This window comes from Propithecus coquereli, unplaced genomic scaffold, assembly GCF_000956105.1.
Source record: "Propithecus coquereli isolate 6110/MARCELLA unplaced genomic scaffold, Pcoq_1.0 Scaffold263, whole genome shotgun sequence".
In the NCBI taxonomy this organism is placed as follows: domain Eukaryota; kingdom Metazoa; phylum Chordata; class Mammalia; order Primates; family Indriidae; genus Propithecus; species Propithecus coquereli.
This window is the reverse complement of record NW_012148208.1, coordinates 287,385-297,578: the sequence shown is the minus strand read 5'-3', so window position 1 is coordinate 297,578 and position 10,194 is coordinate 287,385. Positions and strand designations below refer to the sequence as shown.

At 36.7% G+C, this 10,194-nt stretch overlaps 1 pseudogene; it reads left to right on the top strand.

Moving 5' to 3' along the window:
* The first annotated feature begins 5,286 nt into the window (after positions 1-5,286).
* LOC105812799 lies at positions 5,287-6,379 on the top strand (annotated as a pseudogene).
* The last annotated feature ends 3,815 nt before the right edge of the window (positions 6,380-10,194 follow it).

Genomic DNA, 10,194 nt, shown 5'->3' with positions numbered 1-10,194 from the left:
TCTCCCCCAAATTTCCCAGTATATTTATTGAAAAAAATCTTGATATAAGTGGACCCATTCAGTTCAAACCTGTATTGTTTAAGAGGCACTCCATAAATATTCTGGAATGAATAAAGAAACACAAGGAAAGCCAACTATGACATCCCTAGGGGGTGCTCAAGCTCCAAGTCTTGTTTACTTATGACTTTAGCCAGAGTAAAATTTTTCTCTACTGTTTCATTGTAATTTATTAAACATTTATTGAATACTGTGGGTTTCCTTAGAATTGCAAAGATAACCAAGATTCATTTTTTGCTCTTGAGGCATTTAGACTGGCAAGTCCTGCAGGTGATAAATCACAACAAGGCAATCCACTAAGGCAAAACACCTGGGCTTTTAGACCAGCATGATTTAAGGGGTATTGCAGCACCCAAAACATTTACTTCAAGACTATGCCAACTGTCATTACAGATCATCTTGAGTCACTTATAACTGTGCCCTCGAATTCCTTCCTCCTTAGGAATTCCACTGAAGCTTGGGCAGTCCCCAGCCTAAGAATATCTAGGATTGATAAAAATTTAAGAAACTCTTCAGAAGTAAAGTAAACTTTCTCTTTCTCCTTAGAAATAAGTTCAGGATTGACCAAGCTTAATTAGCATAGAAAATCCTCCTCTCTTTGTCCTTTAAGGCAAGTTACATATTATTTGATGGTCAGTAGATCCATTTGAATTAATGGTCACATGCATTTAGCCATGTGCCCCCAAATTTGGGCACTGCCAGAAGTCCCTAAAGGGATAATGACCTCTTCCTGGCCATAGTTTCTAATTGCAAATGGCTACAATACAATAATTTGAATAGAGGTCAGATAATCATTCCTTGAAGTTTTCCATAGTACAATTGCATATTTGTTTTTCCTGACAATGATCAAAGGCTCTCAGTTGTGCCTAATCAGAGAGTGGGATTTTTAAGTTCCCAACAATTAAATGTATTACCAAAAAAAAAAAAAAAAAACCCACAAACAAACAAAAAGCACATATCACCTGTGCCCTGAACTGAGCTGGAACCTATAATTCTCCCAGGCAAGAAACTTATTTTAATTGCTAGGAGCTGTACAGCACAGTTTTTATTTTTTGATGTTAAATTGGGAATTAGATGGGCAGAGTAGTAATTCTTAGTAGAAATTGCTTGGCTCACTCCCTCTGTCTCACAAAAAAAATTATATCCTAATATTAGCTTTTCTGTATTCTGTAAGCAAGATAAAACTTAGTTTTAATAAAGACCCCTGTTAAAGAGTAGTAATTGCCATGGGAGGGTCCTAATTCTTATCCACCCGTTAGGTAGTACATGCAAACTGAAATAAAACCTGGAGACATCAAGAGGTAGAGGATTAAAAAATAGGGAAAGGATAATGCATAATGTTACCTTGTATGAGAAAGCCTTTCACATCATACAAAGGACCAACACAGATGTTTCTAAATAATGGCTGGTTCCACAAAGAATGTGTTCCTTTAATAGCAAGAGCCATATTTTTGTGTTATGCTGGCTCACCACACATTTAAAATTGACATACATTGGAGCACTTCAAATTTATATCTTCATTTAGGCCATTCATTTAATAGGTCAAATCATCATTATATTTCACTGGTATGGTGGATTTTAATTCATTTAACATTTTAATCTTTCATCAGTTTTTCATTTCAGGGGATTTCACAGCATATATGGGATTTGTATAAATTTGTGTGCAGTAAATTTATTCTTTTAACAGTTTTATTCTTTCATCAGAAATTCATTTAAATGGATTCCACTATATATCACTTCCCCTTCCAGTGCAGCTTTAGGTCAGGCTGTAATTGATGCAAAAGCAATGAGGTATTAAAAGAGATAGGAAATATCTGAAATTGGAAAGGGTTCAAGAAGTGGGCTATTGTAAGGGCATTACGCTCCTCAGATAAGGTGGAGAGGGGAGAATAATATAGCATTTTGATCTGAAGCCTTGCATGCTTTATAATTCCAATTCTCAACAAAGTCAAAAAGATCTATTTTATCTAAGCTTGTGTCTTTAAAATAAAATTAACTGCTTCAGTGCCTTAAAACAGCCCCCATATGGCCACGTGAATGTACATGCTTGTCTTTACCATCCATTTGAATTAATGGCACATCTTCTTTCAGTGAACATTCTATCTCCTCGCTCCCCCCTGCCGACATTCGTTTAATGACATCCAAGTGATAAACATTAATATAATAAATACAGTAGCTATGGAAATGACGCAGGGAAGAGGTGCATTCTATCATGTTTTCATATAGAAGTAGATGAAAATCACCAGTAGTGCATTATAGCTGGCGACAGAAAACTGCAGTATGAGAGATGCCTCTATGAAAGAACAGAGGTGCTGGTGCTTGCTTGCTTTGTGTGCATCAGAAAAGTAAAGAGTGACCTTGAGAAAGTCCTCTTTGCTCCCTAGGTCTCCATAAAGGAAGTGACTGCTTTTATGGTGCCTACTGTAAGAGGGCGTTGATGTCTCAGACTGGTTAGTGAAATGTGCTAGAGAAATGGCAGGTGGAAATCAACCTTCGTTTGAATTTGTTAATGTTTCTTTAAAGAAAATAATGCCTTAGGAGGAAAAGAAAAGAAAAGCAAGAAAGGAAGGAAAGAAAGGGAAAAAAAGGGAAAAAAGGAAGGGAGGAGGGATGGACTTACTTTGTGATATTGTCATTGTTACATTTAATATACTCCTTTATGAGACTCACAGCTACTTATTAGTCTTCCCCTAGTTTATTGGCACTGTGGACTGCCTGCTATGCCAAGTGTATAATAAATGTTTGTCGAATTGAATCGTATGGAATTAAAAGAAGAAAATTAATAATGCTGGGAAAGATGATCCAAGCCCATAAGGTCATAGTATAATTTGGTATTATAAATATGAAGTCAATTTACTTATCACTCTATCCATAGAGAATATCCCTTACTGCATCTGGCTAGGGAAAGAAAGTAGCTGAGAGAAAAAAGGTTGCACTCAGGCTAACACCAAAATTAGTATTTCTAATGACAATGATGACAGGTCATGTAAGATTATGAGAGGGTTATAAGAGGATTATACCTTATTTCCAGTCTAATGTCACAGTGAGCTCTCTTGTGGCTCCTCTTATCAAATTATAGAGGGCCATCTATATGTCTAGGTCCATGGAACTTTTTATACAGGAGTTTACAAGTAAGTTGGGAGCAATCACTGGATTTTCCTATATATTCAGGGTGACTCCGTTGGCTCTAGATCCCACAGAATATAGAAAGTCTGGTATATTTCCATTTATGTCTTAAAAAAGCTGCATTTTTCAACAGTGGCCTAAGGGAGAAAGGGAGAAAGAAAGGGATAAGTTTCTTTTTTCTTTTTTTTTTTTTACCTTGGAGGCTTCTGGCACTTCTGTGGACTGCATGCTGGCACATCTGGTCAGCAGTTTTCCAAGCCTATTTAGGTGAGGCTCCTGGTCCTCCAAAGGGCACTGTATGCCCCAAGAAGTTTATTACAGTAATGTGAGAGCATCTTACCAGAGGCTAATTTTATTTGGATTTAACTTATCAACCCAGCTGTCAAACTGCAACTGGGAAGGTGAATTTCACTGTGTGGACAATTATATGACCTTTCAAATGATAATTGCATGAATTCTTATGCAGGCATATATTGATGGAGGCTGACAGATGTTAAAAAGGGCAGCACCACAAGCCATACCATGGAATCAAGGATAAAAATCATCTTTCCACTTGTCTTTCCTCTATTGCTATTTTCGTAATGCATGAAAACCTTCTTTCAAATGCAAAATATGAAGTAGGCCCTCATTTATCTCACTGATCTTGCCCACATGTTTCCTTTAGTTTTGGCTGCTCTTTTAACCAACAACCTCCAGCCAGCAATTTCAGGTCAATCTGCTCATCTAGATCGTTTTCTAGTTATTACTCTTTTTTTAAATATTAGTAAGATTTTCACTTACTACTTGAGTAATCTAGTTCAGGATGAGTTAAGAAAGTCTGCAAAACTGCAGTCATCAATTTCATAAAGAGTGAGCCCCACCATGTATTACAGGATTTGAGCATCATTAGCGTTGCTAGAAAAAGTATAATGAGTTCCCTCTGCACTTTTCAAAAATTCATGTTTACATGGTGTATCTTTTTCCCTATTTTTACTTTTAATCTACCTATGTTGTTTTTGAATTGCGTTTCTTTGAGACAGTGTAGAATTGGGTCAAGTTTTTTATCCATTCTGCCAATCTCTATTAGTATATTTAGACCATTTATATTAAAGGTAACATGATAGGGCTTAAGTTTGCCATATTGTTTGTTTTCTGTTTATTCTATTTCTAATTTCTATTTCTAATCTCTCTGTCTTTCTTTTCTTGCTTTCTTGTGAGTTACTTTGCCATTTTGGGGGATTCCATTTTGATCTATGTTTTTGAGTCTATTTGCTATGTATTGAATTGTGCCCTCTCCAAATCATGTGTTGAAGCTTTGACATACAATGTGATGGTATTTGAAAATAGGACTTTAGGGGCGTTATTAGATTTAGAGAAGATCGTGAGGATGACATTCTCATGATGGGATTAGTGCCCTTATAAAAGAGGAAGATGAAGAGATCTCTTTCTCTCAGCTCTTGCACAAAGTAGAGGTCACATGAGCACACAGCAAGATAACCACTCCCTACAAACCAAGAGAAAAGGCCTCAGAATGAAACCTACCTTGCTGATACCTTGATAAATTCATGTAAGAAATAAATTCATGATGCTTAAACCACCTAGTCTATGGTATTTTGTTATAGCAGCCCAAGTGGACTGATATATTTCTTTGTATAGTTTTCTTAGTGGTTGCTTTGGGTATCATAACATGCGATAAAACTTATTGTGATGTGCTCTTATAGACATTTTACCACTGTGAGTGAAGTATAGAAACCTTACTTCCATTTAGGTCCCTTTATCCTCCCACTTTTAAAATACAATTAACTTCAATATTTTCTCTTCATTAATTGAGCACCATATCTGATAGTATTCTCCTAGAGAGGGCAAGAGGGGGAAAGACAGTCATTTTATAAACGGTGCTTGGTCAATTGGATATTCAGAGGGGAAAAAATATATATCTCCACCCATATCTCTTGCTATGGATAAAAATCTATTCTAGATGAAGTGCAGACCTGAAAGTAAAAGGTAAAACAATAAGTATTTTAGAAGATGTATAGAAGAATATTGTTGCTTTCCATGCTACCCAGAGAGGGATCCATGCAGCACTGTTCTAGATTGCTGTCCTAACAAAGGGAAACTTAAACGATGTCCAGAGCCCTTGATGTTCTACAAATGAAGGAAGAGGATTTCCTCAAATTCCTTGCAGCAGGAACCCACTTAGGTGGCACCAACCTTGACTTTCAAATGGAAAAGTACATCTACAAAAGGAAAAGTGATGGCATCTACATCATAAATTTGAAGAGGACCTGGGAGAATCTTCCGTTGGCAGCTCATGCTATTGTTGCCATTGAAAAGCCTGCTGATGTCAGTGTCATATCTTCCAGGAATACTGGCCAACGAGCTGTGCTGAAGTTTGCTGCTGCCACTGGAGCCACTCCTATTGCTAGTGCTTCACTCCCAGAACCTTCATTAGCCAGATCCAGGCAGCATTCCAGGAACTGTGTCTTCTGGTGGTTACTGATCCCAGGGCTGAACACCAGACACGTTTTATGTTAACCTGCCTACCATTGCTCTGTGTAACACAGAGTCTCCTCTGCACTGTGTGGACATCGCCATCCCATGCAACAACAAGGGAGCTCACTCAGTGGGTCTGATGTGGTGGATGCTGGCCCGGGAAGTTCTCTGCATGCATGGCGCCCTCTCCCTTGAACACCCATGGGAGATCATGCCTGATCGCTGCTTCTCCAGACATCCTGGAGAGATTGAAAAGGAAGAGCAGGCTGCTGCTGAGGAAGCTGTGACCAAGGAGGAATTTCAGGGTGAATGGACAGCTCCAGCTCCTGAGTTTACTGCTGCTCAACCCAAGGTTGCAGACTGGTCCGAAGGTGGGCAGGTGCCCCCCGTGCCTATTCAGCAGTTCCCAAAGATCACATACTATATGATTACATTGTATAATATTTACACACAGACAAAACTTACCTATAGTGTTAGAAGTCTGGGCAGTGCTTATCATTTGAGGGAGAAAATGACTAGAAGAGGGGACAAGAACGTTGGTCCTGGGATGCTGGTAATTTTCCATTTCTTAACTGAATACTGGAGCACTCAGCCTGCTACAGAAGACTGGTCTACAGTTCCCACTGCTCAGGCCACTGAATGGGTAGTGACAACCACTGAGTGGTCTTTAGCTGTTCTTCTACAAGCTCTTAAACAAGATGGAAATAAGGTTTACAGCAAATAAACACCAGTCTCTAAAAAGAGAAAAAAAAGAAAGAAAAAGAATATCGTCAAGATCTTAGATTTGGCAAACATTTCTTAATTGCCCAGAATCAATAACCACAAAAGAAAAAATTGATAAATTCGACTATTTTAAGTATATCTGCTCATCAAGAAACAGTATTTAAAGAATGAAAATGAACTTACAGATTGGGAAGAAATATTTTGCAAGTTAATAAGAAAAAGATAGAAAATCCAGGTAGAAAAATGAGTAGACATCCAGCAAAGAGGATGCCAAAATGACCAATAAACATATGATAAGCTGTCCAACTTTGTTAGTCATTAGAGAAATGCAAATTAAAATCATAATTTGATACGACTGCATGCCCATCAGAATGGCTAAAGTGAAAAACAGAAAATACCAAATATTAGTGAAGATGGAGAGCGACTAAACTGTCATATGTTGCTGGAGGAGTGTATACTAGTGCAATTATTTTGGAACATAGTTTTCAGTATTAACTAAATTTGAACATACGTATATCTTATGACTTAACAGTTTCAATTCTAGTTATGTTCAAGAGAACTGTATAGATATGTTTACCAAAAGATAAATACAAAAATATTCGTAGCAGCACTACTCATAATATCCCCAATCTGGAAAATATCCAAATATCTATCAATTGTAGAACTAATAAATACATTATAATACAATCACATAATGGAATACCATACAGCAATAAGAATGAGCAAGCTACAACTATAACCACAGTATGGATGTATTGAATAAACGTGGAATCAAATGAAAGAAACCAGATACAAAGATCACATACTATATGATTACATTGTATAATATTTACACACAGACAAAACTTACCTATAGTGTTAGAAGTCTGGGCAGTGCTTATCATTTGAGGGAGAAAATGACTAGAAGAGAGGACAAGAACGTTGGTCCTGGGATGCTGGTAATTTTCCATTTCTTAATCTGAGTGTTGGTTACGTGAGTGTGTCACATCTGTAAAAATTAATTGAGCTTACATTTGTTTTGTATTCTTTTTTGAACATAAGTTATTTTTAATAAAAATATGCCTATATTTTAAAATATAATCAAATTTTATTTAAAAATAAAATAAGATAAAACAACTTCATTTGTTTAGCATTATCAGTTTTAGTTTTTACACAATCTTTATGAAATCTGTTTCCTCAGGCTACAGAAAAGGAAGGGACAATAATCAAGAGATAGGAACTGGTGACAGATGCTCCTTGCTCTCTAAGCCACTACTGTGGTTTAGGAATCATATCTCATGCTTCTTCTCCTTTAATTGAACAGATACAAGTATAGTCTATTTTGTCTGATATTAGTATAGCCATTCCAGTGTTTCTTTGGTTAATTTTTGGGTGGTATATCCTTTTCCATTCTTTTATTTTTAACCTATTTGTTCTTTGAATACAAAGTATGTCTCTCATAGACAGCAGATAGCTAGGTCATTTTTTTATCCATCTCCTAATCTCTGCCTTTTGATTGGAGCGTTTAATCACTCTATGTTTAGTGTAACTACTGATGAGGTAGGATTTATGTCTGACATTTTGGTAGTGGTTTTCTGTGTCTTATGTCTTCTTGCTCCTCTATCCCTACATTACTGCCTTCTTTTGTGTTAAATATTTTCTAGTGTAGCATTTACATTCCCTTGGCATTTATTTTATTGTGTTTTTGATTCACTCTCATCATGGCCATGTGGATTACAAATAACACTTAATTTATAACAATCTAGTTCATATTCATGTTATCTTAATTTCAGTGGTATAAGAAACTTTGCTCCTATATAGTTCTGTTCCCTCACTTTCCTTTGCTGTATTACTGTCTTGCAAATGACATCTTTATACCTTATAAGCCCGTCAACTGAGTTTCATAATTATAGCTTTGCATAATTGTCTTTTAAATCAAATAAAAGAAAAAGTTAAAAACACAAAGTACGTGCTGGCTATTATATTTACCTATATAACCTTAACCAGTGCTTTTTTATTTCTTCATGTGAATTCAAGTTACTATCTAGAGTCCTTTTATTTCAGCATGAAGGACTCTTGTTAGTATTTCTTGTAATAATAGTGATAAATTATCTCAGTGTTTGTTTATCTTCATTTCTTATATATATTTGAAGAATGGTTTTACTGGATGTAGACTTCTTTGTTGACTATCTTTTTCTTTAAGTGCTTTGAATATGTTGTCCCACTGTCTTCTGGCCTCCATGGTTTCTGATAAGAATTTAGCTGTTAATCTAAATACATATCTCTTATGCATAAAGGGTTATTTCTGTCTTGATGTTTTCAAGAATCTTTTTGTCTTTCAACTGTTTGATCTATATAACAGTTTGATTATGATTTATCTAAGTGTGAATAACTAACATTGACAATGATACTTGTGTTGACTTTATTGATTTTACTATGGAAGTGAAATCTGCCACCAACAGAGATCTAGCTCCTTTCATTAAGTTCCCAAAAGGTAGCTTCACGTTCCCTTGGCCTAAGTACATATATATGTCTGTGACTTCCCTCATAGTTATCTAAGTGTGTACAAAGATATCTGATCACACTTATTACACCAGGATGAAGGCCAGTCCCTTTGCTTTTCATTTGCTGTCTGGGATAGTCTCCTCATAGGGTTAGGACTGTTTTTATTTCTTCTCTTGTTGGAGTTTCAATAGGTGTCCTCCAAGGTTTTCTTTGCCATTCTTCTAAGGAGAATCAAATATCCTCATGCAAGTGAAACTGATAGTACCATGCTCAACATTATGGAGGTAAGCCAGATGACTTGACTTTTCTTCCTTTCATTGACCACCTTGTCTCAAGTTCTTCTTTCCTGAATTGATAAAGAAGATGATAAATTAAAGAGCTAAAGGATCTACTGAAGTGATTGAGATTACTGTGCCTCAATAGAATATAATTACTTTGCCAAAGAGATTAGAATGTATCACAGTAGTAAAGAGATACGAATTGGAGTGAAGGACAGGGACATCTGTTTTTGGTTTTTGTTGGATTCCTTTCCTCTCTTCTTACCAAATGCAGAGTTCAGTGAGGTCATATTCTGGTAAATTGTCTTTGAAAATAACTGTGCTAAGTGATGCATCCAACTTTAAAATTAACTCTCCCACTTGGAAAGAGAGTGATTGTAATAAGATAGTGGCATGAGACTTTGAGCTCACTGATTTTCACAAATGGAAAAATACACAGGCTTCGATGAATTTGTTCCTCATTCGTTTATAAAGTATGGAGTTCTGCAGTGGTCTTTTTGTCACTTTCCTTAGAGAAGCTGGATATGTTCAGATAACTAGCATTCCCTGTCTTTCAGGAAATTACTAGTACAAAAGAGAATAAACAATAACCAGGTAACTGAATGAGAAAGTGGGTCCTGAGGCTCTCTTCAATTTGACTCTTATGTTTTGTTTTGTCTTGTTCTAACTGCATTAGTGGTTATTTCCAGGAACTCCAAACTTGATAAAAATGTGATAGTGAGAAGTACCAAGCGGTGGCTACCACACTGATATATTGGGTTATTTGGCCCCTCCAAATCTCATGTTGAAATTTGATCTGCAGTGTTGGTGGTATAGCCTACTGGAAGATGTGTGGGTCATGGGGACAGATCCCTTATGAATGGCTTGGTGCCCTCCCTGTGGTAATGAGTGTGTTCTCCTTGTATTAGTTCATGGTGAGAGGTGGTTATTTAAAAGAGCAAGGCACTCCCTTCTCCCTCTCTTGCTCCTTCTCTTGCCCCGTAATACACCTGCTACCCTTTTGTCTTTTGCCTTGATTGGAAGCTTCCTGAAGCCCTCACTAGAAGCAGCTGCT